Source organism: Chelonia mydas, chromosome 1, assembly GCF_015237465.2.
Source record: "Chelonia mydas isolate rCheMyd1 chromosome 1, rCheMyd1.pri.v2, whole genome shotgun sequence".
Classification (NCBI taxonomy): domain Eukaryota; kingdom Metazoa; phylum Chordata; order Testudines; family Cheloniidae; genus Chelonia; species Chelonia mydas.
Window position 1 is genome coordinate 335,892,344 of NC_057849.1, and position 27,373 is coordinate 335,919,716.

General features: G+C 44.6%; 1 long non-coding RNA gene across 1 annotated transcript in view; it reads right to left on the minus strand.

Moving 5' to 3' along the window:
- Positions 1-1,765: 1,765 nt before the first annotated feature.
- LOC114018676 overlaps positions 1,766-27,373 on the minus strand; it is a 55,224-nt gene continuing 29,616 nt past the window's right edge. The window contains exons 4-7 of the long non-coding RNA XR_006292749.1: positions 23,234-25,469; positions 22,299-22,414; positions 4,524-4,693; positions 1,766-3,317 (exon numbers count right to left, since the gene is read on the minus strand). This is a non-coding gene — a long non-coding RNA (uncharacterized LOC114018676). The remainder of the gene's footprint in view (positions 3,318-4,523; positions 4,694-22,298; positions 22,415-23,233; positions 25,470-27,373) is intronic.

Here is a 27,373-nt window from a genome sequence, read left to right on the forward strand (position 1 = left end):
AAACAGCACCAGCTTACCAAGAAACTATATATGCCATCCTGGGTGCCCTTGATAGGCAATACTTCCCCACTTGCGAGAACGGAGTTCAGGGGGTTAAAACAAGGAGCACTTTGTGGAAGGGGGAGGAAAGAGGAGACAACAGAATGAGGTTGTAAAAGCCAGCAATTAATAAATTAACAATGCCTGTGAAGACCCACCCCCCAGGAGTCTTAGCAACAGTACCAGCCTCAGTGTGCCCCTTGCAGTAGAGAGTGACTAATGCATTCTAGCAATTTCCCAGCTCTCCACTCACAGTTTGTTGTCCAGCGTCGGTGGTATCCAGGGGTGCTGGAACAATGTGTATAGTGGGTGTGCTGAGAGCCATTGAACCAAACTGTAAAACCCTTTATATAATGGAAACCACTTCAAGCCAGGAGGTGCTGCAGAACCCCCCCACGGCCCCCACATAGTTCCAGCACCTATGGTGGTATCCAAGAATTCTGCCAAGTCAGCCTCCAGTCTCTAAGGGAAGTGCTGTCTGGGCTGTTCCAGGGGCTCTACCGCCTGACCCAACTGAGGTGATTTCAGCTTTGATTGCTGATAGGGAGGCCCGCACCAGAGTCTTTCAGGTAGGCTGATGCTCTCTGCTTCTTCAGCCAGAGCCAACTCAGTGCCATTGTCTGCCTTAGCACTGCCTTTGCATTTTTGCCATCTCAAAGCCACTTCTGCTCAGCTCTGTCCACTACCTGGAAGTCATAGATGCCGACTCAGTGGGTGTTCTGGGGCTGGAGAACCCACTAGAAAAAAAAAAGTGGGTGCTCAGCACCCACTGGCCACAGCTGTTCATGGGTGCTTACAATCAGCTGTTTGGTGGCTCAGGGAGAGGTTTGGGGGATGGTGGAGAGCAGTGGCCTCAGGGACCTAGTGGAGCAGGGGCAGGAAGAGTCAGAGCAAGAATAGGGCCTTGGGGGAGTGGTGGAGCAAGGGCAGGGCCTTAGGGGAGGGGGCAGGAAGAGGCAGAGTGAAGGCAGGGCCTTGGGAAAGGGGCAGAGCATCCCTGGAGAAAAATAAAAGTCAGTGCTTATGTGGAAGCTACCTCTATTCACGTCTTCAAAGAGAAATCAGTGGTTTAAGGGACAGAGCCCTTAGAACCAAAGAAATGCTCCCCGCAGAATCCAGCCTCTCTATTCAGGCATGTTTACAGATACCACTACCCAACTCTGCCACAACACAGTCTCAGTCAGGGGGACACCACCCCCAAGACATATTTGGTACAGTCCTCTTATCCTTTTATTTCGCAACAGGGTTAATAGCATTTTGTTGCCCCCAAACTCAAAACTTAACTGCATGTTAACCAAAATGCTTCAAACCATCACAAAACTGAAATGCGAATGAGGCCTAGCCCATTCCGTCATTTCCCCTTGTTACCAGGACATGCTGGTAGAGATCTCTCTCACCAGCGGACACAGGCACTGACTTCCCCTCTTTCCCCTGGGTGCTCCACCCCCTGACTGCCCCCAGCCCCGCCCCCACTCCACCCCTTCCATGAGGCCCTGCCCCTGCCCCGCCCCCAGACCCAGAGCACCCACGGAGTCGGCGCCTATGCCAGTGGAGCCCCTGTCCATCTGGAGTTATCAAGCAGCTCTGAGCTGCTCTTCTCCCTGCTCACCAACAGCGAGCTCACTGCTTTCTTGAGTTTCCGGCCAGGGGGCTTACAGTTGTAATAATCTGATTTTTCTTAGGTTCAGTTTCCCAAAGGAGCATATGGCCAGCTGATTGGTGAAGTGCATTGACACAGAGTTTAATAGTTCTTGGTATAAAATAAATCACACTTGCAAACTGAGATTAATGGTTGGAATAAAAACAAATCCATTTGACTAGTCATCATACGTGAGGCATGGATCAGCTTTCATGTCACACTCCCCATCAGTACCCGGCTTTTGCAAACTTGGATTAAGGGTTGGAATAAAAACAAATCCATTTGACTAGTCATCATATGGATGCACGGATCAGCGTTCACGTCATGCTCCCCATCAGTATACGGCTTGGGCCGGGGAAGCTAATGATCCAACCAGCGGACCAAATTCGGTGCTGAATCCTGGTCACCGGAGGCATGTTGCTCATATGTGAAGGAGAATCGTCATATGACGGCCGCTGAAATCAGCCTGGGCCCTATCCAAAGCTTGTTGGAATCGGAAAAGAATCTCTTTTACTTTGGAAATGTCATCTTACAAAGGCTTGTCTCCTTGCACAGCAGTATCTGGTAATAAACACCAACATTTGACTAACCATTTAATAAATGGTAAAGAAATGGAAGACTTGAGCATCTGACCTCAGTCGTGTTTGACTGTTTAGATATATACTGAGAAAGGAGGAAAGGAAAGAGTGGGATATTTTATCATTCATTCTATTCAATGTTGTCTTTGTTGAATACAAGTGAAATTTGCGGTGGTGTAGAGGATCAGCACAAGTAATATTGTTATTATTATTTGTATGGCAGTAGCAATTAGAAGCCTGATCCGATATTGGGGTCCCCGGTGCGCTAGGCAATACACAAACACATACGAAGAAACAGACTCCGCTTCAAAGAATTCACAATCTAAATGGACAACACAGACAAAAGGGTCCCCATTATTCCCAGCTGGGCAAACGATGCATAGAGAGAAAAAGCATCTGATCCTGTTCCCATTGAACTCAGTCACAAAACTGTCATTGACTTTAACGTCACAGGATCAAGCCCCGAGTGACCTGTGCAAGGTCACAGAAGGAATCTGTGGCAGAACCGGAAACTGAACCCAGATCAGAAACCAGTGCCCTAAATTGTAAGCCCATCCAGGCATGGAATGGGACTTAGTGACACAAAAGCTTTCTCCATGGAAATTGAATTTCACCCAAATAGTGTTTTACACTCTGGACTTGTCTAGTCAAACATTTAGTTCACGGCAAGTTGGGTTGTGAATCTACCCCGCACTAGCCTGCCGCAGACTAATTGTCCACATGGGTCCTGTTGTTGTGCATTAACACTTCGTTAATGCACTTTGATCTAGTCCCATTTCAAAGAGTTGTATTTGGAGCACAGTCTGCATATTTCTAACAAATAGGAGATGCCTTGATGTCCACATTTCACTGCTTCCGTTGTTCTTTGCTGATGCACATTGTTTTAACCACTTCTGTCCTTCGTTCTCCCTGATTCCTTTTATAATCTTCAAATCAGGTGTCTATACTTACCAAGGCATTGCATAGTCCATTGTTAGATTTTCATTGCATTATAAATATGTATTCATGGCTGCTTTGTATCTTCAGCGTGTTGCATAATAAATCCTCTTCCGAGCTTCTTCCTTTATAGGATAATTTTTAAACAATCTTTATTAAAATGCACATACAGGGAATATTGATACCTTGAATTTTAAAAGGCCACCAACTGTATGGCACAGTAAACTCTATGTGCAATTCATATTATTTTGGGGTGGGATTTAAAAGCAACTGCAGATATTCCCATTGAGCAATCTCTTAGGCAGCTTTAAAAATCTCAGTTCTGGGGTCTAACTACCTGTTTATCATATTATGTGCTTACGTATCAATTCGTTGCACCACAGAGAATTATGGGTGAAAACTGTGACCTCAAAATCCAAAGAAACGTCTCCAAATCAGACCCTGAACTGTGAATCAAAATGCTGCTTAAAGTAAGGAAGAAACTTCCTAGTGAATTTACTTAAATTACTACATATGGAATGAAAACACAATCAAGTCAGAGGCTGAATACTGAAAACCTCATATGACCTTCTTCCGGTACTGATTGTTTCTAGCCATTCGATATATAGGAAGGGCTGTCTTATAAAGAAAAGGAGTACTTGTGGCACCTTAGAGACTAACAAATTTATTTGAGCATAAGCCTTCGTGAGCTACAGCTCATGCATCCGATGAAGTGAGCTGTAGCTCACGAAAGCTTACGTTCAAATAAACTTGTTAGTCTCTAAGGTGCCACAAGTCCTCCTTTTCTTTTTGCAAATACAGACTAACACGGCTGCTGCTCTGAAACCTGTCTTATAAAGGTTTGTCTAGTGAAATGGTAGTTTCATATAGGAAAAACAGGCACAAATCAGGCCAAGGATTGTCTTTTCATTGTGTGTTCAGTGCCTAGTATACTGGGCGGCTTGATCCCTGAATAGTCCTTAGCCTAGGGGGAGCCCCAATCGTTGACTGAGATCTCTATGCATTGCTGAACTACACGTTTTATTATTGCATGTATAAAAATACTTTTAAAATGTTTGATTCGCAAAAGAGAAAAAAGGAACAGCTGCAGTCATCTTCCCATCATTCTCACCTCGTGTCTCTTTTTAACTTGGCAAATCTCTTTTGGAACAGGCCAAAAAAACCATAGGTGCCTGAAATCTACGCAAATGCGTCTACTCTTGTTATAACGCAGCTCCCCTGGCAAAACAACTGTGTACAGTGCAGCTGTGTTTGGGAAGCCCCGGTGCTCCTTCAGGCACCAGATCCCTATGCTTTTGTAGATGCAGCCCCAGCGTTTCAGTGTCACTCACCCCTATGCAGGAGTCGTTTTCACGTCTGCATTCTTTGTTGCCGATCCAGTTTTCTTTCTACAGGGAAAGACGCGCTTTGTAGTTCTGGGGGCGGGAGAAGGAGCTGTCCCAAGCGTGAGATGATGGGTCATTTTAACTACTCGACTGCAATATTTTCATCCATTCCAGGCCTAGGGGTAAATGCAAAAGAACACTGGGTCTCTAGTCCTTACCCAACCTGGAGTCAATGGGAATTTTGCCCAGGTAAGGGTGTGGCGAACAGAATGTTGGAAATCATTAAGAAAGGGATAGCTAATGAGATGGAAAATATCATATTGCCTCTGTATAAATCCATGGTGCGCCCACATCTTGAATACTGTGTGCAGAGGTGGTCGCCCCATCTCAAAAAAGATATATTGGAATTGGAAAAGGTTCAGAAAAGGGCAACAAAAATGATTAGGCATATGGAGCATCTGCCATATGAGGAGAGATTAATAAGACTGGGACTTTTCAGCTTGGAAAAAAGATGACTAAGGGAGGATATGACAGAGGTCTATAAAATCATGACTGCTGTGGAGAAAGTGAATAAGGAAGTGTTATTTACTCCTTCTCATAACACAAGAACTAGGGGTCACCATTAATAGGCAGCAGATTTAAAACAAACAAAAGGAAGTATTCACACAACGCACAGTCAACCTGTGGAACTCCTTGCCGGAGGATGTTGTGAAGGCCAAGACTATAACAGGGTTCAAATAAATGCCTAAATAATGCATACTTTGCAGTGGGGCTATATAGTTCAAAGTGCAGTTCTGCTTTGAGAAGTGGCTCTGTAAAAATGTCATTGTAGGGGTCCTCGTTGATTGTCTCTCACTGAATTCCACATCAAATGTACTCAGTTTAAAAGTAAAAAGATTCTGTTTCTGGACTTGTCACAGACTTCCTGTATGACCTTGGGCATGTCACATAATTTTCCTTCATCTTAGACTCACCCTCCCCAAACATGGAAATAATAATGCTTTCTTTCTCCCATGCTTTGTCTAGTCTATTTAGATATTCGCTGACCTGAAGAGATTACAATCTCTTGTTTGCACAAGACCCAGAACAGTGGAGCCCTAGTCTCAGTTAGGTGTGATTGCAATATAAATGATAATAATAAGGAACAGTCAGGTATTTAGGGGTCTAAATGACGTACAAATTGCAAAAAGGGGGAGATTTGTTTTTGGAAGTCTGGATCTTACGTTTCAGCAGATCTCAGTCTCACTCAAAAGGCCAAAAGAAAAGGAGGACTTGTGGCACCTTAGAGACTAACCAATTTATTTGAGCATGAGCTTTCGTGAGCTACAGCTCACTTCAGCTCACGAAAGCTCATGCTCAAATAAATTGGTTAGTCTCTAAGGTGCCACAAGTACTCCTTTTCTTTTTGCGAATACAGACTAACACAGCTGTTACTCTGAAACCTGTCAAAAGGCCAAGGCATTAAACGACATGGAACTCAATCGATCCAGCTTGGAAGGATAAAAGACTGACGCTTCCCTGCTGGGATCTGAACCTGTGTTTCTAGGGAGTATAGATATCTCACAAGAGCTGTTTAGAATATTAAGCCAACACCTCCAGCTGTCATTTAATTGATTAAAGACTACGTTTTAGTTAAAAAAAAACCTCTATCACAGGACCATTGCGACAGAAGGTTGTGTTCAAATAAAATCTCAAACCACCTGGATTTATGAAGCTCAAAATGTGCATGTTGAATCACATCTTTAAACGGAGAACACGTTTCATGAAGGCAGCTCCCGTACATCCCGACCGGACTCCAAGAGCAAATCATGAAGTCAGCTTTACCCACAAGCTCATCCTTCCACCCTACTGATGTTTAGAGACCAAAATGAGTGTGAGCCTGAAGACAGTTTTTAAAGCGGGGGAGGAGAGTGGGGAATAGCAAGGCAGGGCTGAAAATCAAGTCCTAAAGCTCTCATGGCATTTTGACAAGAGCAGGGATTTGTCCTCCCAACACTGTCGATCACAGTTTTGCCCAGCATCCGCCACCCCAAAGGTGGTGGCATTACTGTGTGGCTATCTCTGTACAGCACCTGAAGTGCTTTGCTATGAAAGATACTACGCAAACGCACAATATTAATCAGTGGCCTTTAAAACCATGCAACATCCCTCCGTGCCACTCATCTCAGTAAAGAAAAACTCTTGTGAATTATTAAATTTTTTTTGGCATCATGTCTTTCATTGCTACTGCCCACTCCTCTTGTCTCATGGCAGACACTGCTGTCACTACGCCAATTACCAGCATTCATTTAGTCTTCCTCTGTGACCCAATGGACTCCTTGTTCTCCTTCTTTTGACAGTCTTAGAAGGCTCCAGCCAGAGTGGCCGCTAGCTACTGACCCCTCCACAGACAACCTTATTATGGTAATTACATGACTGGAAGCAGCAGAGACCCGGGGGAGTGGGGGGGGGAGACAATTACACCTGTCCCTGTCCAATTCAGCCAGGGTTTGAATTACTTGGATGGGTCAGGGATGGCAGTGTGCTCAGGTGAACAAAAACTTTTACTCTATTCTTATGGCCTTTGGAGACAGACATTCCTAATTACGCTTGTCATTAGGACATAATAAGCCCAATTTCTTTAAATGGCATCTTTCTTCATCAAGGAAATTGATGCTCCGTATTATCGAACAACACCACTGTACAGCCCATATATGTAGGGGAAGGAAAGGTTATTTGGGGTTTCCTCTCTAGTTGGTTATGCCCTGATTTGCCGTTGTAACTTTTTTTATGTGACTGCATTTCTAATTGCGAGCAACGAAGGCTACTGTTTTGGATAAGTGCTATTTGGTTTTTTAATCGAGTTTTGATGAATTAACTGTTGTATTTTAAGTCCAACACTTTTTTGGGAAGCTGGTCATCCAATACAGCAAGATATACAATGCTAATTGACATATAAAGGCAATGAGCTTCACAAATGGGTCTTCTAGGTCTAAATTTAAACACTTAAATAGGTGGCTTCATTTTCAAAAGCACTAAGCAGTCATTGACATGAATGGGAAATACTCTGGGGGCTCAGCACTTTTGAAAATGAGACCACTAAATATCTACTTGCCCGTTGGCCTGTACCCACCTGGTGGCTCTTGTCTTATACTTAGATTGCAAGCTCTTTGGGGCATGGACTGACTTTATATTCTGTGTCGTACAACGCCGAGCACAATGGGGTTCCGGCTCATGATTAGGGCTTCTAGGCAGAGCCGGTGCAAGGATGTTTTGCGCCCTAAGTGAAACTTCCACCTTGAGCCCGCTCTCCCCAAGCCCTGCAGCAGCTCCCCGCCTCCCGCCCTTGCCCTGAGGTGCCCCCCTGCGGTAGCTATGCACCCCCCCTCCGCCCTGAGGCACCCCCCCCGGTGGCAGCTCCCCGCCGTCCCCTCCCTCCCCCCTCGGCCCGGGGAGCTGTGCGGCAATTCCCCACCGCCCCCTCCCTCGGCCCGGGGAGCCATGTGCGGCAGCTCCCTACCCCAGCTCACCTCTGCTCCACCTCCTCCCCGAGCACGCCACTGCTTCCCCCAGGCTTGCGGCGCCAATCAGCTGTTCGGCGCGCAAACCTGGGAGGGAGAGAAGCACAGCGGGGTGGCGTGCTCAGGGGAGGAGGCGGAGCAGAGGTGAGCTGGGGCGGGGAGCAGTTCTCCTGTCCGCCGCCCACCCCGTTACTTGCTGAAGGCGGCCCTCCCCGCCTTCCCCCGCCCCAGCTCACCTCTGCTCCTCCGCCTCTCCAGAGCCCACTTTTGGCCGCCCCCAAACACTTGGCGCCCTAGGCGACCGCCTAGTTCGCCTAGTGGTTGCACCGGCCCTGCTTCTAGGGGCTACAACGATACAAATAATAAATAATCATATAATACAATTTTAGGCCCTCATTTGAAACCCTGGGCCAGAGTATCTATCTATGTGGTGCAAAATTCTAATCAACCTCATTTAAGGAGGCAAGAGAAAAACGGTTTTATAGATTTAGGTAGAATGCACCTGTAGGCACACACACACACACACACACACCCCTCCCCATATGTGTATTATATAATATTATCGATGGGTAAATTCTAACTATTTTCATTTCTCTTTTCAGCATCATTTATAGAATTGAGTGAATAATATGCAAACAATAGAGCTGGTTAAAAACAAGGAAAACAACTTTACATTTTCGCAAAAAAAAAAGAAAAAAAAGGGAGGTTCAAAATGGATCTGTTTTCCATTGCTTGCAATTTTTCTATAATATTTTTAATCCAAATGATCAGAATTGAGTTTGAAATGATTGAATGGTTTTTTTTTTGCTTACTGAAAATCATTTTATCTTACTTTACAGTTTCAGAGAAGAAACAAAAAGTAATTAATGATTTTGAAAATAATTTTGATAAACAATTTGAAAAAATGATAAAAATATGGAAAACTTGTGATTTTTTTTCCCCCAACAGTTTCATTTGGGGGGGGGAGGGACCATTTTTCAATGAAAAATCTTTTCATTCAAAAGTTTTCACCCAACTCTAGGAAAGAGTAATGTATTCAGTGAATTTTATCTTTCTTCCCCTCTCCCCCCATTCAGCAGTTGTTCATAAACAGAATTCAAATTTCTCATGGTTATTTATTTGAGATTATCCATAACTTTCTTCATTTGGTCAGTAAAACTAGTGTAACAGTCCATTTGAATATTCACAGTTTGCATTCTGCTGGTGCAAGCGGTTGTATTTACCACCATGATGCCCCTTGTCATCAGAGTGGGATGGTGCAGGGATCTTCATCTCCAGTAGCCCTTGTTGACCTGGCAATAGCCTGTCTCTGTCTGCCTCTTTCATGGCCTAGCCCTCCAACCAGTTGACCTTTCAGTTCTGTTCCCTTCTGGGATAACCAAAGTTCAGTTAAACAACCAAATAAAACATCCAAGCAAATTGTGCTTCTGGCCTTCTTGGGCTATTCATGCTGCTTCCCTCAGCTGGTCACAGATTCTATCTTTCCTCTGGTATTTTTCTGCCCTCCCCAAGCTACTTTCTGCCTGCAGGACTTTGTGATGCTTCACACAGCTCCTGCTTATTGTAGAACTGTTCTCCAGGCTCTTCTCCCTGCTCACTCTGAGCTGCCTTTTCTCCTGGTTAGCCTTTGCCAAACCCTTCCCAGAGAAACCCTTCCCACCTCCTCTCTCATGCGTTCTCCACTACTGAGCACTCCACTCCATTCATGTAGCCATCTATGATCCCCTAGCACCGGGCCGTGAGTAATTACAATTAAGTGTCCCTATTCCATCAGATTCAGCTGGGGGATGATAGCTACCAGGTCACATGCAAGGCTGAGCCCCGCTTGCCTGAGAGATCCAGCCAGCCTGTGACAGCTGGGCTATTTAAAAAGGAACATGATATTGTTTCCTATTTTCTGATTGGTTGATTTATGTAACTGTGCAACACGGACCTGAAGTTGCTCATGGTATAAGGACTTGAACAGAAAAGAATAGAGCAAACTGTGTATTGGAGTTAGGTAGCTACGTCACATGGTATTGTGTCTGTTCTGGAATCTGACTGATAAATGTAACTAGCGAAGGTAGTCCGAAGTGTGGTCGGTCAACGTTACCACTGAGTGTACAATTTACAGATCTCAGTCATTATGACTAATATAAGGATAAAGGAATGCAAACACACAAGTCTATTGCCTACGGGCTCGCTTTAAAGCCATCGCTGATCAAATGTTATGTAACTTATGTCATCTTTCTGACTTCAGTAGGACTATTTAGGTAAGTAAAGTTATGGGTCCTTAAGTGCTTTGCAGGATCAGGGCCTGTATCTGTAAATACTTCCTGACAGTGAGAGCAGTTGGCCCATGAAATAATATGCCAAGATTCCTAGTAAAAGACCCAGCATTTGGCACATTTAAAACCAACCAGAACAAAACACAAGTAATTCTGCAACAGGGATCAAACCTACAAAGGCTGCGAGGTGGACATTCTCTATTTGATCTTTCTATCTGCAGGTCCTAGCAACTCAATTCTGGCTTCATTTGCCAATCCAGATTGCCCACACTGAAGTCAGTGGAGCTCCTTGAGGTTTATATAAAATCAGATTCTGGCCCATTGACACCATGATTCTCTGTTTTCCGTGAAACTATGTGTGTTTTATTTTATGTAAATTAATTATGCACCCACCTTGCACTTTATATTAGTAACCCTATGTAACACAGCTCCACTTTAAAAAGTATCTTTATTTAAAAACAAACAAAACCCTAACCCTAACCCAAACAAAACAAAACAATAAGCAAGACATATTTGACCTGGACCTTCAAAGTTATGGGGTTCTGCATGGGCACAAGGGTCTTCCAGACCTTTATTCTACTAAGTAATTGATGGAGAGAGAGAGTGAGAGAGATTGCACACTTTCATACCACCCCCACCAGGCCCCTGACTCCAGAGGCTGCAAAGGAAGCTGATATAAGGGAAATTTCCCGGACAGGGGGATATGGAAAATTTTTGTTCTCTTTGGATATCTGGAACAGTAGCTAGAGTATAGAGCAGGGGGGACCAGACAATCTTAATTCAGCAAATGCTTTACCAGTAAATTACTGGAGCATGTTCTTAAGTCACTCTCATGTGACAGTATCTGTCATCCTGCCTCTATTCCTGGTGGACTCATCACCCTAATATCTAGCTACCATATACACAATTAGGAGGGCACAGTAGATGGGCCAGATCCAGAGTATATTCCTCTCAAATCCATGGATTTCATTTGGATTTACACAGGTGCTGCTGAGATCAGAATCTAGCTGTGTGTGTATGTGAAAATGGATACAACTCTCCTGTAGGGTTGGACCCTATTCCTGGAGGTTCATCACGACATAATCTTTAATTAAGATTAATCTGTAAATTTTGGAGACTCCAGGACAATCCTGGAGGGTTGGCTATCCTACATCTCCTGCCCATTTAAAGCAGCTTGCTCAATGGGATTAAGGGATTATGTTTTATGGTAATTTTCCAGAAGCAATGTTGCTGGGTGGTTGTGCTGTGGAAAGGCTAGTGCTTAGTAAGTGTAAAATGAAGTCTGTGGGCAGTATGAATGCAAAATTATTGTGCCAGAGTCAGAGTATAAAACTAGAGTAATACCATTACAGTCAATGGAGCTACTCTGGATTTACACCCATGCAAATGACAGCAGAATTTGACCTACTAAATTTAAATTGTTGCTGGATTCCCCAGACTTACTTCTTAGAATGTCATCACCATGGTGAGGTAGAGTACGTCTACACTGCAAAGAAAAACCTATGGCACTGAGCCTCAGAGCCCGGATCAATTGATTTGGGCCCATGGGGCTTGGGCAGCAGGGCTAAAAATGTCAGTGTAGACTTCCCACTCAGGCTGGAACCCAGGCTCTGAAACCTGATGAGGTGGGAGAGTCTTGAAGCCCAGGCTCCAGCCCGAACGGGAACATCTACATGGCTATTTTTAGCCCCGGGAGCCTGAGTCAGTGTGGATGGGGCCCCAACAAGAGCTGAATTAAAACAGAACAGAACTGACATAGGCTATGTCAGTACGTCCTGTTCTGTTTTAATTTAGCTCATGTTGGGGGCTCTGCCCACATTTTCTGCATAGAAGCCTCTCCCACATTGGGTGGGAAGTTTCCTCTGTCGCTGGCAGCTGCACGGTTCAGTATTATCTACCCCCAAAGGCTCAGAATGTATGAGTCACCACCTCCTTCTGCTGCCGCACCTTTCTGAGCCTTGCCCCCCTGTGATCTAGCCTGGAACCTGGGAGACATGGATTCAATTCCCCTCCCTACCACAGACATCCTGTATGATCTTGGAAGATTCACTTAGTCTCCCTGGCCCAGATCTTCTGGGGTATTTATGTACCTAACTCATTGATTTGACTCTCTATCTGTAAAACTGGGATAATAGCCACTGCCCTATTTCACAGGGGTCTTGAGAGGGTAAATCACAAGAGACAGTGAGGCATTCTGCTATTATGGTGACAGGGGCCATATTTGTATCTTAAATAAACTGGTAATCCCATTCCAGTAGCTCTTCGTTCTCTCACAGAGGTAATATCTTTCATTGGACCAATTCCTGTTGGTGAGAGAAGCAAGCTTTCCAGTTTACACAGAGCTCTTCTTCAGGAGATTTTTAAAAATAATATGTTTGGGGTTCCTTTTGTTTGCCTTCTGGTTTCTGAGCTTTGGGTCAAAGCTTCAAGCTTCTCTCTGCAAATACAAAGGCTAGAAACTTACATTTAAAAAGAATACAAGCTGAGATTCTCACAAAAATCACAGGATTCCAGGAGCTCAGTCTTTAAGGAAAACATCAAATATTATGAGAGGTGGTCTCATTGCAGAAAGTGCCTTTGCTCCCAACCCTGGGCACCTATTCAAGGTCTCAGCTAAATATTGACTACTAGTGCCTCCTGAGTGCTAGGAAGAGGCTAGCTACACACTCAGCAGCAGAGCTAGTCAAGAATTTTTCATCAAAATGGTTTTTTTGTCAGAAAATGCCAATGCATCAGAAGAACACTTTTTACAAGAGGGTGCAATCCCAGACAAGTCAATAACCTGGTGGCCAGGGCACTCACATGGAATGTGGAAGGCCCAGGTTCAAGTCTGCAGTCTGTCTGATTCAGAGCAAGGGCTTGAACTTGGGCCTTTTACAACCCACAGGTGTGTCCTAACCAGTGAGTTTACTAGCAATTCTGGGGGGAAAGGGATGTCTCTCAATCTCTGCTGTTGGAGCTCTTCCACTTGGTATAAAGAATTAAGTAGTTTTGGGGCCAGAGAGACACTGTCTCTATAGCCAGGACAGTCACCTGTGATCCAATTTCAATTCCATGCTCCAATGACTATTTCATTATTAGAATAGCAGAGACTGACCCAGCCTCGACCCAACAACAGCCAGTGGTCAAGGTGCACACCTAAGATATGAGAGAACAGCAGACAGAGCTCTGACCCTGGCTTTTCCACATCCCATATGAGCGCCCGAATCACCAAACTGTTCATTCCTGTGTGTGCATGCGTAAAACTTCACATGGTCTCGGTTTCATCCCATTGCGTAATGTGAAAAGTTTTGAAATCTCCAAAAGTTTCATGTGATGGGAAAACCATTTCCCACTCAGCTCTCCGCCATGACCTTAAGGATACGTAACCAGCTTGGTCAGAGAAGCTCTGCTGTGTTGTACCCCTGTGGCACTGTGGAGAAAGCATGCCACACCTTTCCCCAGCAGAAGTAATGTATGATCCACACCACTGCTGCCTTGAGCATTTTGCCTGCCTCTGTCATACAAGCAGAATGGCTCAGAGCACCTCTACTTGACTGCTAAAACTCCATGCCTTCAGAGAGGAACAATGGCACAACGTGGCCCTTAGCTTGCAAAGCATAAGCTAGTAACGTTCATACCTCGTTTACAGGTATTTTTCTAATACCCTCCCCCGCAGAATAATGTGATTACAATGTTCCAAGAGGTATTTGTGATTGCATTATGTCTTGCTCATGTCTCAGATGGTGAGAGAACTGTGAATCGAAGCTGAATGTAGTGAATGTTCTCTTCCTCGCTGCAAAGCCTAAGTTGAACGTGTTCCCTATCGTTAATAGTTTGCGGCGCCAAGGGAAACATTTTCTACTCAGAGTTGAGCAGGACATGCTTTTCAGAGTGATTTCGCCTGGGTTTGATCTAAGCACATGCATGCTAGACTTAGCTCTCTACTGACATGGAGACGCAAGTGCAATCAGTGACTTACACAGGATTGGAATTTTGGTTTCCTGGCATTGCCTTTGACATCTTCCTGTTCCCTTTTCCTTCCCCATCCCCTGGGCTTTACTCCTGGAGATCCCTTAGGACCAAGTGGTCTTGAAAGGTGAGCCTAGCCAAAGGCCCTTCTTTTATTCAGCTACTCTGCAATATGAAGGAACCCAAAGACAGGTTTTACAGCCCACCCAGACAAATGAGAGTGATTCAGCCTACGCTGTTCCCTTAACGACTGTCCAGATCCAGTTACTACCTGGGATAACTTGTTCCATGGAAAGTTTTATAGAGACTGTTTATGCAACAACAATTCTGAATGCACCTGACCTAGCTCCTTTTGACATACCAATACGTACTTACCTACTTCACACAGGAGCTACTTACCTACCTCAAGGGAGTTATGATGACTGGTCAATTCAATAAGGTTTGTAGAGTGTTTTGAAGATGAAACAACCTGCTTCCTGTAAGTGCTAAGTATCATTATTTGACTACCCTGAGTCACACTTTCATCAAAGAAATAAAGACACTATGGCAAAGAGCTTTCATGAGTCTATTGTAAAAAAAACTTTTGCAAAACTATCTTAAACATACCCAAATCATGATTATAAGTACTTTCTGGAATTCTGTCAGATAAGTTTCACAGTGAGGCTCACGAGAATTCCCCTTTGGGCAATGCTGAGACAATGATATTCACCTTATAATTTTCCCTTCGGCTGCCTACTGGTTTTGCTTGTGACAATAATGGGGTTCAGATAATCTTTGTCTCCTCCTAACTAGTATCAGTCCATTACTCAACACACTATGCGGATCGGTTTCATTTGTTGTACCATGTAGCATGCAATATCTTCCAGTCATTTAAAAAATGACAACATGTCAACAACCAGAAAACTACATTTTCTTCTCTGCAGGGTAATAACTCCTAATGCACACAGATTAAAAAACATCCTCACTGCGGACAGGCACTTCAGAGCTACTGAAAAATTGGCAATTTTAAGCTTTTTAAAGACCACCCAATTAACCCACTTGGTACTGCCCTCCGTAAATCTTTTTAATAACATGACATGATTAAGGTATTCCCTGCGTTTTGATCTATGAAGATTTATGAAAAGTTACTCAGAAACACCTGTGTGGAAAAAAAATCCCCAATCCATCACTGTCTTCTCTTTGCCCACGAGCAATTCTCTTCAGCTGAACTAATGGCACAATGTCAGGTGAGAGCCGTATCTTCACACCGCAGAACTATTTTGCCTTTGGGAATAGAAGGATTTTTTTTATGCCTAGTTGTTACCTTTGTGGCAATGTATTTCTGCAACAGATGACGTTCTGAAGGCAAGAAGTGAGTCCACCAGTAAAGTGCATTTTGGTTAAAGAATTTCCTCCTGTTCATTTTCTGATTGATTACCCTTTGTACTTGCAGATTGGGGCCTTCCTCCCTAAGAGCTCAAAGGACTTTGCAGGTGATCACAAAAAGCAGCCTCAGACCATCCTTGCAAAGTCAGGGAGTATTACTAGACCCATTTTACAGGTGGGAACAGAGGCCACATTTGTCTAGAGTGTCTTCTAATTTTGTGTGCTTCCATTTTGGAAGTCCCATGTTAAGTCCCAAAGAGCTCAAACCCCTTAGGGTTTGTCTTCCCTGTAGAGATAACCTGAACTCTTACCTGGGTGTTGTCTCTAGCCCCCCTCCCATCCACATGTGATTTTGGTGAGTGTATGTTATGAGTCCCTTCCTCTGCTGATCCCCAGAAGATATGGGTTATTATAACCCCTATCTACACCATATTGCCTCTTTAGCTCACGTTTTAACCACTCAGGCTTTTAGCTCTGGAGGTCCCCAGTTCAGTCCCCGATGTGTCAGCTAAGTTAGCAGCCATCTCATGCATACACACACAAAACCCCGCTAGCCCAAGTATGGTGGTGTTTTACACCTGGCTGGCTAGGAGGGTGGGTTAGAGCCCTGTTCTGCTTTCACTCAGGCTGGTAAGCTGCCCACTTTGTAGTGATGATTCAGGCTAAATCACCAAAATGCCAATAGTCCTCCAGTGCCTTCCAACCATTTCCCCCCATGTGCCCAGAAGGACAGACAAGTTCTCCCACAATTCACTGGGAAGGACTCGTAGAGTGGCTCAGTCAACTGCAGCGCGAAGAATAATGGGATATGCCCCCAGAAGTCCTAGCAACACACACAAGCAAGCGCTGCACCAGTGAGGATACAATAACTTGAATATGGCTTTGCAGAGTGGCAGCTCACACCGGGTCTAGCTTAACTGGGCTCTGATCACCCAGACTTACCCTGCAGTGAAGACATACCCTTTCTAAAAATCAGTGCCCATTATTGAAAATGCACATTCAAGTCACATGGCCAAAGTCATGCAGAAAAATCTGTACCAAAGCCTAGAACAGAAGCTAGGTAACCTGAGTCCTGGCCCTATTCTTGAACCACAGGACCGTCAATACCCACATATACATCTCCCCAAATACAGTATCCGTGCAACAAGTGCATTATAATTTACCATGTGTGTACAGATTAAATATTATCAGAGCAGCTACTCACAGTCATTTCTGAAGTTTCCAGTGCATGAGGGTTGAGTAGTACAACTCTATTCCAGTCATGAGCTGGCAGAAATGACTAAACAGTTACAGAGGAATATAAGAATCTCCACACACACAGACTAAATGGTCCTTCAAATCAGCAGTTTGTCTCTAACAGTGATCAGGACAGATATTTTAAAGAAAGGTTAAAAACACCCATATCTAATTATACAACAAGGCACCATTTAAGAAGATGTCTTCTACACTCCAGGTGGTGGCCTGAAATAAAAGGATTGATAGCCTGTAACTGAGTGAACTCACCAGCCAATGTGTTCCCTCCTGGCCAAGCATTATGTTGCAGTGACCCTGCCTCAGTTTCCCCTGCCTCAGTTTCCCCTGCCTGATGACTGTTTGGCGCTGCAACAGTCAGTTTCTTCTCACAACTCTAGCTCTCTGTCCAGGTGGGTCATAATCTCTCTGCTTGTGGGGTATTAAAGAGACTCACAGGCCAAAAGTCCCACGACCCTGTATCGGGTCATCAGCCCCTATCCCAGCCTTGGTTCTACAGCCCTTTCCCCTTCTTCCTCAAGGAGGCTTTCCTATGCCCCTTTGCTAGGGGTAACAGGGAAACCCAGGCCCACCCACACTTGGTTCCAGATCAGGGCCCCTGTATGAAGATGCTGGAATCAATCTCTCCCAACCCCTTACTGATTCCCCGACCTGCTTCCTACCATGGACCTCCTGCTGCTATTGCTCAGACTCAGGTTCGGAGGCTGGGATCCTCCCCTTCTGGTAGCCTGGATTGTACCTCATAACTTTACCTAATCTCAAGAAGACTAATGATGCCCAGGGTAGTAACAGTATCACCATTTTACAGACTGAGACACTGAGGCAGGGAGTGATTAAGGCCTACATTTTCAAACCTGACTATCTAACCATCTATCCAGTTCTAACCTGTTCTAAATCAATATTTAGGCACCAAGACAAGTGGACTGAGTTTTATTTCACTGGCAGCTGCAAGTGTCTGGCATCTTTTGATCACTTATTGATAGAGTCAGTTGGTATTTTTTTAATTTGAATTTGACAAACAATTTCTTCCATTATTTGTCTAATCCCCCATTGCACGCACTGAAAAATGAAGCCTCAAGCCTCTCTATATTTCTTATTTCAGTTGAATGGGTTTGCCCAACCCTTCCATGGAACAGAAGAATGAAGAGAGAAATCCCAGTAACCTAGAGAAGTCCTAGCAATCAACTCAAAGATTCATAAAGTCACTGGACAGAAACCAAATCATGCAAGCTGACACAGTCCAGGGGTAAGGAAGAACAGGGCTGTCAAACTGTGTTATCCGATTGCAAAAATAGGTTTGCAAATGCCCACAAAATGACAGCAACGCCATGCTAAAAGAATAAATGCCCATGCAGATGGCAAGATAGCTGCCTAACAAGACATTCATCAGCACACAGAATGTCATGTTGGTGCAGATTAGTAGCAGGTCTATAGCTGAAAGAACTGTGTACAGTCATGGTTATGGTGCACGTAATTGCAAGCGTGTATCTGCATGCAGTTTTGCACCTGGATCATTGCACCTCCCTTTTTGGGACTAGCCTTAAACATCTAATTGAAGCACATACAAGAAGGGAGTAGCTGTTTTACAACGAATCTAAAATGAAGGCATCTCTACACAAATCAGTGAGCTCTGGCAGGCCTGCAGGAAGGAAATGAGGAGGGAAAATATGCTGGTGAGCAGGGAAGGGCAACACTTGTTCTGCTACAGAAAGAAATGGCCTCAAAGCTCGTGGGCTACATGAGATGGCTCACATGGGATGGACATTGAACAAGAAGCATAACATAGTAGTCAAGATTAGGGATGGACGAGCCAGTTAGGATGAAAATCCAGTCTACAGTTTTGACCAGACCTCATGCTGAGTCTTTCTCCTTTGTTTTTCTACAGTTAAAACTAAAACTAACTAACTACTAACTAAAGCCCTTTGAATTACTTATTTTCTCCATCATTTCCTGCAGCTCTTCTTGGTCTGCCCCAGGCCAGAACTGGAGGTGGTAAAATGCTAAAAGAGAGACCGCTAGGATGCAAGTCCGATCCAAATTCTGTAAGAAAAAGTAATTAATAGATTTTAAAGCCAGAAGGGGCCATGATGAACTAATCTAAACTTCTGCATAGAACTGGTCCTAGAATTCCATCTAGTGATTCCTGCATCAAACCCACTAGCTTGTGTTTGAATTCACTGGCAATCATACAGAAACCCCCTCCCCCCTTCCCCAACATGGGTCATCAGCTGTACTTGAACTCAAAAACACACACACACACACACACACACACACATTCTTTTCAAATATTCTTCTGATTGCTAAGAACATGAGACAGAATGAAACCCACAAAACCATAAGATGGGCACTTTAATTAAATGCAACCTGCTTTGGACTACAACATCCCCCTTTTGCTACAGTGGCTCACTGTATAAGCTCTTTTCTGATCTTGAACAGCTGGGTCTTAAAAATGGGGGGCGGGGGGAAGACTGTGAGAGCTGAAAAAGGTTTGAAAGCAACAACCCTATTCTCCGAGGAACCAAGTGTCAGTGGACTGACTAAGTCTCATAATGGGTATGAGTACGTGCCATTGATCACAGACAATCACAGTAAATTTCCCTTAGCAATATCCAGCAGACCAAACGGTGATCAGTGATAACTGAGCCCCAAGGGATTTACTTGCAGCCCATTCAAGACTAAAGCTGCCCTCAAAGGAAGGGTTAGTCTGGTTTGCCTGAGGAAATTAAATACATTGTTTATGGAATTAGCAGGAATCCACATTAGTCCATATTTTCCAGAGACTTTTGTGACAATAGTTCAATAGCAGGCTTTAAGATAATGTGTATCATGTGGCCTGATTTTCCTCTCACACTGAAGTAACTTCAATGACATTAATGAGTGACTCCTGATTTACAGCAGTGTAAGTTAGAGGAGAACCAAGCCCATGGTGTCCAAAATATCATCTTCAGAACAGCTAGATGCATGCAACAGTCGTGTCCCAGGCTCTGTGTCTTGGTTATATGTGACACAATAACAGCTCTTAGCATCCTGTGATGTTCAGCTTTATAACTTCCAAGTACCTCTACAAGTGCTAGAATAGTTCCTGAAACAGTTACTCGCTTATGACTTCGGTAAGAATTTCCCCTGAGTAAGGAACAAGGAGAACTCTCAAGGTTTGATTCAGTCTAATTGTAATTATTTATGTAGTCCCAGTGTCCTTTACGGATATCAAATGAGACAAGGGGTAAAAGTTTTACAAGCACCTATATGATTTAGGAACCTGAGTCCCACTGACTTTCATTAATGAACACTTTTGCAAAAAAACCCAAACAACCCAAAAACCCTCACATCAAGTATATGTATATGAATGAAAGGGGTTGTGGTTTTCCAGTTGAAATATTTCATTGTGCAGCTGAAAAGTTTTCAATTTGGGGGTGTTTGGATTTTCAACAACAAGTCAAAATTTCCCATAGAAAATAAACTCTTTTAAGGAAAAAAATTGTTTCGTTGAAAAGCTAATTTCTGACAGAAAAATTGCATCCAGCCCTAATTAGAGCTTCTGCATGCCTGTCTTCAGCCTCATGCTTAATCCACTAGCCCAGACTTCCCAAATTCTGGTTTGTGGACTGTGGACCATCTGTAGAGTGCCAGTTAGTCACATGACGTTGGCTTCTCCTCCTTGTTTTCAGCTTCCAAATTGCATTAAAAGAAGGTAAAAATTCATTAATATGTTCTTAATGTAGCTTTCTATTTTGCTGCCCCAGGGATGTAATGGGACCACAAATGGGAGAGGAGCTAGGGTGTGATTGTGTTTGGGAAGGAGATTGATCTACACAACTGAGCACGGAAGAGAGGCATTCGTGGGACAAAAGCCAAGTCACGAGTGATTTTGGGTGCTTAACTTGAGATACCTTAAAGGGACCCTGATTTTCAGAAAGTGACCTCTAAAAATCAAGCCCCTTTAAAGTATCTCAAGTTGGGCACCCAAAATCACTCGTGACTTGGCTTTCGCCCCACGGATGCCTCTTCTCCCAGGCCTGATTGTGCGGATCAACTTCTGAGGCACCCAAAATTCCCCACCCGCTTTTGAGCATCCTGGCTGTCCTCTCCAGAAAGATGTGCTCGATGCTGTGTCAAAGCCCGAGGACCCTTTCACTAGAGCACCCGGCCTCCCCGAACAGATGCAGAAAACATCCCTGATTGTCATTAGCGAAAATGCTGCAGCTAGCTCCTTCCCTGCTTTCCACATCACTGGAGCAGTAATCTGACCTTTTCTTTTTGGTACCTCTCTTAAGAATACACACTGTGGAGCAAATCACGTCCACCTATTATATAAAGGAGAAGGGATGTAGCTAATTAAGAACAAGGCAATGCAAACTTTTTTTCCTGAGCCCTCCGGAGGAATTCCCAGGTGTGCTGAGGAAGATATGCTTGGAAAAAAAAGAAAAGAACTGTTCTGCAGTCAATCTAACAGCACTAGGTCTCCTTTCATGAATTGATTTACCCACTAGGTGACATATTGGCAATTTTCTGTTACCTTCCCAGTGATACGACTAAGTAGATGAAGCTTAAAGGCAGGTCAGATAAAAAGGGTTTAATCTAACAAAGGCAGCCTGAATTTCACATGTCAGGGAAGATGATTTAACAGGGACTAGCAGGTTAAGTGTGATACTGTATCAGGATGGAGAGTCCCTAATTAATATTATGCTGCAGAAATGTTTACTAGAAAACTGAATGACAGAAAGAGCCTGATTCTCCACTCATCGAGCTGGCAGTGTACCCAAGGAAGCAGGAGCGGAGGCATGGCTTAGCTGTGTCGAGTACAACCCCCCATGAAACCAGTACTAGCTTGTAGCATAGGTGTAACTTGAGAGACAGTCCAAGCCCCAGCAAGTATGCAGTGTAAATGGACAAACGGTAGGAAGGGAAACCGACATTAAGTGACTTGCTCAAGGTCATACAACACTGGTGCCCCTTCTGCAAAGCACACGAGCACATATTGAAAATACGTACATAATTAGATACTTTGCTGAATGAGGTCCTAAATCAGCAGGAATTTCTTCAGCTTCTGTGGTGTAAAACCAGTGTAACTGAGAGAAGACTCAGGCCTGATGACTTGTTTGTGAAGCAAAAGACAGTACTGCAGGAAGTTTTATGAATATACCAGGCCAGAGAGATCTGTGAGAAATGCCATTCAGGGAGTTCATTGCAATTGTTTTGTTTGATGAAGTCTGAAAAAATGTTTTGGAATGCGCAGTAATATTGCAGGAAAATGACACAAGACTAAAATGTGTTTTAAAACCTATCAATGAGAAGCCCTAAGAAACAGCTGCTGCTTTTTCTTCTTCTTGAATCTGGTTAGAAATTTTCAGATTTGTGATGTTAGATTTTCTTTTTTTGCAGTAGTCACTCTTTTCTCACCAGCTCTTGTTATTATTATGACTTTGCAACACAAAATGGATTGTCACCTGAACACTGTAGGGTGGGATGGAGCCAGGGACCGGGATGGCCCAGATTGTGTTCTCTCTCTCTCTCTCACCAAGACTTTAAATCTCTTCTTTCTTTTCTTGTTGTTTTCCTTGATCTTTAAAATAAAGTCAAGTACATGGTTATTCTTTGCCTACTGGGGAAAAAAAAGTCAATACACTACCAGCATAAGCATTAGCTTTCAAATGCATGATTGCTCTGCTTACACATTCATCCTTCCATGAGGTAGTGTGGTCTAGAGGTTAGGACACCAGCATGGCGACTCAGGTGACCTGGGTTCTAATTCTGCCTCTACCACTGATGTGATGCCTGACCCTGAGTGAGTCTGCTTGCCTTCCTTCTATTCAGACTGCTGGCTTGCTGGGGCATGGGCTGTCTCTCAGCCTACGTCTACACTGTAAGCCAGGGGTGTAATTCCCCGGCTTGTGTTCACGTACCTCACGCTGGCTCTGATCGAGCTAGCACAAGTATAAATAGCAGGACAGTTGTGAATGGGCGGCGCCTGAACCGCCGGCTTGGGGGAGGCTAGCCCACAGCCCCGCCCCTTCTGCCCAAGGCCCCGCCCCTTCCTCCCCCCCGCCAGAGCCCCGCCACCATGACCGCTGGCGCTAGGCCCCTCGGTGCACCGGGAGGATGGGCGGCGTGCCAGGCCGTAGCCGTAGAGCAGAAGCAGAGGGCCTGGGGGCGGAGCATGGGCGGGGCCATGCCTGGCTGTTTGGGGAGGCACGGCCACTTCCAGCCTCTGGTGCCCACTGCCCATGCAGCCGTGGTAGCACAGTGCTGGGTCTGGACCCACCGGTTTCGGGAGGGTTTGTACTCCGCACAGCTAAGCCATGCCGCTGCTACCTGGGTGACTGTGGCTACACCGCTGTTCATCGAGTGAGTGGAAGTATGTGTACCCGAGCAGGGGACTCACCTTCCTAGCGTGTAGTGTAGACATACATCGCCTCAGGCCCAGAGCCGCAAAGGTATTTAGGCACCGAATTCCCATTAGGGGCCTCGCTGCCCAGGTGTACTGCTGCTAGGGCAATGCTGGGACTGTAACACCACGGCTGCCAGTAATCTTGAATGACCTGATCCGGGCTGAAAATGCAGCTACTCATCTGGGGCCCGAAGCGGTGGATCCTGAAATGTGCCGGGCACCCACTTCAGAGCACTGCGCGCCCGCAGCTGCCGCTGACTCACGCTGAGGCTGCTCAACACCCTCCTAGGAACATTTATGGGGGAAAAAAATCCGCAGAAGGCTCTTGATTAATGATCAGCATTACTCAATCGTTGAACCCATCTTGTCAGCCCTTCCCACTGTGCCTTGCAGGAGGAATAAAACTTCCAATGTGCCTGGAGCTAACGGCAAAGGGAAAACCACACACAGACCAAGCTGCTGACGAGAGCTAAAACCTGCCATTGAGCTCAGCATCTCTGAGTTCTAGAAATACATGCCTGGCTTCTGGCCACTCTCTAGTCCTGGGATTAAAAATCAACCGGAGGCTTTATTTTTGGACCGTGACTAGGGATTTGGTAGGGACGTCCTTTGCGAGGGTCACTTCCGGGTTCTCGTGTTGGTGATGTCCTCCGTCTGAACAACTGACTCACTCGGAGTGTTTCCCTTCATCTCTGTGTGCAATTTACTTCCAATGCTGCGTTCTGGAATGATACAGCAAAGTGATGTGCCCCCAAGCAGGTCATGAGTCATGGCTGATGTTTAGTTTAAATCTAGTTTTGCATTTCTTTAAGGGAGCGCTGAGTGCCTGCATCGTAAATTAAGTTCATTGATCTTAAGCATGAGAAAAAGAACCATGAGACAGACACACAAATCCCTCTGTGTATCTCTCTGGATACCTGGGTTCAACCTCTGATTCAGGTCCTGAGCATTAAGAGAAATATGCTCTTGGGGTTAGCTGCACTGGACTGTCATATTGGGTCAATCTCTGGCTCTTTCACAGGTTTGTTGTCTGAATTTGAGTAAATCTCTTTAATTTCTCGAGGCTGGTCTACATTGAAAACTTACACTGGCTTAGCTATATCTCTCAGGAGTGTGAAAAATCCACCCCCCTGAGTGACACAGCTGTCCTGACCTAATCCCCAGTGTAGACAGCACTATACTGACGGAAGAATTCTTCCATCGACCTGGCTACCACCTCTCAGGGAGGTGGATTAACTACAGTGACAGGAGAACCCCTCCCATCACCGTAGTGAATGTCTATACTGAAGTACTACAGCAATGCAGCTGCAATGTTTTAAGTGTAGACTTAGCCTCAGTTCCCCTGTCTGTAAAATGGGGATACTAATACTCCCTTTCTCCTGCAACTTCATCTGTCTTGTCTCTTTATAATGCAAACTCTTCAGGGTAGAGACAGTCTCTTTTTCTTTGTAGATACAGCACCCAGCACAGGGCCTGTCTTCAAATCACTATAGGGGAGGAAGCTTAGCCAGTAGATACCTGCACTGTTCTTGGATCTAATTAGTGCTAATAGACCCTCGATTTCATGGGCACCAGACTCACTCCTACGAATTCGAAGCACACACACACACACAGGGATGACGATCAGGGATTCTAACATTCCTGGCCTGACATTTCATTCTGTTTCAATTGCCACAATGTTCTCTCTAAACTAGGAGGCAATTGAGACTTTCAGGGTTATTTTAATGAAATTAATGTAATGAATTTCATGGAGCCTGCTGATTATTGGCTGTGCCATTTAAGCACATGAGCCAATGAAAAATTCTAATGGGAAGCCCATGACAGCCCAAGCAAACCTACACTCTCCCTACAGCCTAAGCTGGGACTGGAGAAAACTTTTCTGTGAAAACTGGTTTTCAATTGAATATTGGGGTTTTTAACTAAATGAAAGTTTTCGCAAAAAGTGTTTGCTTTCTCGGACAAAATGGAAACCCCCTAATTGAAAAGTTTGTGGTCCAAAACTGAAAACTTTTTGGTCGAAAGCCAGTTTTCAACAGGAAGATTTGGCGTTCTGTTTTTTTGATGAAAAATCAACATGTTCCAAGGAACAGAAATCCAACCAGCTCTACCCTTCAATCCAACCAATCAGAACGTATGTCACAAAGAGGGAACCTTCTATGAACTACTCACCTTTGCAAGGCTCCGTCAGAAGGAAACACCCCACCGCATTGTTCCTTTTAAAACCCTCACCCTGCAAAAGGGAAAGGGTGGTCTTTTTAAAAAATCCACCATGCAAAGAGAAGGGGAAGAGGAAGCCCTTTGAAGGTGAGGAGAGAACGTCATCTAGTTCTGCTTCTATGAGCCCTCCCTACCCTTTGTGCCCAACACAAAAGAACAGTTGCAAGCCCACTTCCCCCTCTACCAGACACAGAAGTTCTAAGAGTTATATGTAAAGAGAACGTGGCTTTCCAGCATTCAGCACAGTCAGGGCAGAAGCCCACATTCATGGATATTTTTGCTTCCAGGGGATACGTGGAAGGTGCTTGCACCAACAAGAAATTGACCCAGTTGCTAACGCACTCTAGTAAGTCCATGGCCACACAGGTCTTCCTAATTATCTGTCAGGGACAACAGGCCTTGAACACAGCTCTACAAGACTCTTGAGTAGTGGCACGTTCCAACCCATCTCCCAGTGACCTGGTAGCAGGGACCAGCATAGAAGCTGAACTCTGACAGAGGTCTCAAGTCCTGGGCTCTGATTGGTGGAACACTGGGCCCTGACTCATTCCCAGCTCTTATTTAAATGAAGCACAAGAACAGGAAGTTGTCCATGCAATGGGGTTCCCCTGTTTTGGACTGCTTCGCCTGCAATACTTGCTCCTACTGCCTGACTGGTCTCCTGGCAACCTGACGCCTGACACTTGACTCTCAGTTTGCCTCTGGCCTGTCTCAGACCCTGACCTCCTGGTATCTGACCTGGCCTGACTCCTCGTCTGACCACGAGGTCAGACTGCGCATGTCCCAGTGGTGACATTATCAGTACACTGTATGGCTTGATGCTTGGATCTTGGATTCCAAGTTCTTGAGTCGGGAAAGCATTTCTATTCAGGAAAGGACTTAAGAACCTGCTTAACTTAAAGCACAGGCAAAAGTGTCACTGAAGTCAAGAAAAAGAATACTTGTGGCACCTTAGAGACTAACAAATTTATTTGAGCATAAGCTTTCGTGAGCTACAGCTCACTTCATCGGATGCATTCAGTGGACAGAACAGGAATGGAGTCTTAGAACTTAGTAAGTAATCTAGCGAGATATGCGTTAGATTCTGATTTCTTTAAATGGCTGAGAGAATAAGCTGTGCTAAATGGAATGGATATTCCTGTTTTTGTGTCTTTTTGTAACTTAAGGTTTTGCCTAGAGGGATTCTCTGTGTTTTGAATCTAATTACCCTGTAAGGTATTTATCATCCTGATTTTACAGAGGTGATTCTTTTTACTTTTTTTTCTATTAAAATTCTTCTTTTAAGAAACTGATTGGTTTTTCATTGTTCTTAAGATCCAAGGGTTTGGGTCTGTGTTCACTTATGCAAATTGGTGAGGATTTTTATCAAACCTTCCCCAGGAAAGGGGGTGTAAGATTTGGGAGGATTTTGGGGGGAAAGACGTTTCCAAATGGACTTGTTCCCAGTAACCGGTGTTAGACGTTTGGTGGTGGCAGCGAAAGTCCAAGGGCCAAAGGTAAAATAGTTTGTACCTTGGGGAAGTTTTAACCTAAGCTGGTAAAAGTAAGCATAGGAGGTTTTCATGCAGGTCCCCACATCTGTACCCTAGAGTTCAGAGTGGGGAAGGAACCTTCCACTGAATGCATCCGATGAAGTGAGCTGTAGCTCATGAAAGCTTATGCTCAAATAAATTTGTTAGTCTCTAAGGTGCCACAAGTCCTCCTTTTTTTTTTGCAAATACAGACTAACATGGCTGCTACTCTGAAAACTGAAGTCAAGGACATTCTTAAGCTCTTTCTTGCATCAGTATGGACTTAAATGCATGCTTAAGTGCCTTTCTGATTTAGGGCCTTAAAGCACAGGTCCCACTAGTTGAGCTAAAGAAGAATCTTTGTAAGCGGCTGGGGCAAATTATTTACAAAGGGCACCTTATCCAA